This window comes from Austrofundulus limnaeus, unplaced genomic scaffold (assembly GCF_001266775.1).
Source record: "Austrofundulus limnaeus strain Quisiro unplaced genomic scaffold, Austrofundulus_limnaeus-1.0 Scaffold6501, whole genome shotgun sequence".
Taxonomy (NCBI): Eukaryota; Metazoa; Chordata; class Actinopteri; order Cyprinodontiformes; family Rivulidae; genus Austrofundulus; species Austrofundulus limnaeus.
Window position 1 is genome coordinate 1 of NW_013958903.1, and position 621 is coordinate 621.

General features: G+C 33.8%; 1 pseudogene; it reads left to right on the forward strand.

The window, feature by feature from the left end:
• Window positions 1-277: 277 nt before the first annotated feature.
• LOC106512412 (kinesin-1 heavy chain pseudogene) lies at window positions 278-615 on the forward strand (annotated as a pseudogene).
• Window positions 616-621: the final 6 nt, after the last annotated feature.

Consider the following 621-nt stretch of genomic DNA (forward strand, 5'->3'; position numbering starts at 1 on the left):
CCTATTTACCTACAGTTTGACTAGGAACAATACAACACATGATTCAACAAATACAGCCATAATGTGACAAGAGCAGACTAAAAGCCCTCATGTCACAGCAAATCTGATTAAAGGTACATATATGACATGGTAGATTTATACTGAGTGGATCAAATTATTGTGGTGGTCATGAACAAGCAAAGGTAATGGAGTCAAACTTGAGTTAAACTGTTTTATTTTCAGCCCCTCAGCAACAGCAGAGCTCTGGTCAGATTGATGAAGAGTTCACTGCAGCTCAGCTCTACATCAACAAGATGAAGTCTGCAGTGAAGACCATGTGTCAAAATAAAACTGTCTTAATACAACATGAAAAAGTGTATTTCAATCAGAACAAAAAGAACTTAAGTACATTCTGTGTACTTTGTCAACAACAATAAAACCTTCAAATCTTTTACTTAGAAAATTATTCAAATATCCAAACAAAATGAATGTAAATGTTTTTAATCTTTGCAGCTTTAAATGTTTGGCGACAACAATGGTTTGTTCATTCAGATAAAACCAAGACCTGTGAAACTAGACGTCTGTTGTGTGTTTTTACAAATATGTTCAGGAACAAAACCTATTTGAAAAATCCTAAAGTTA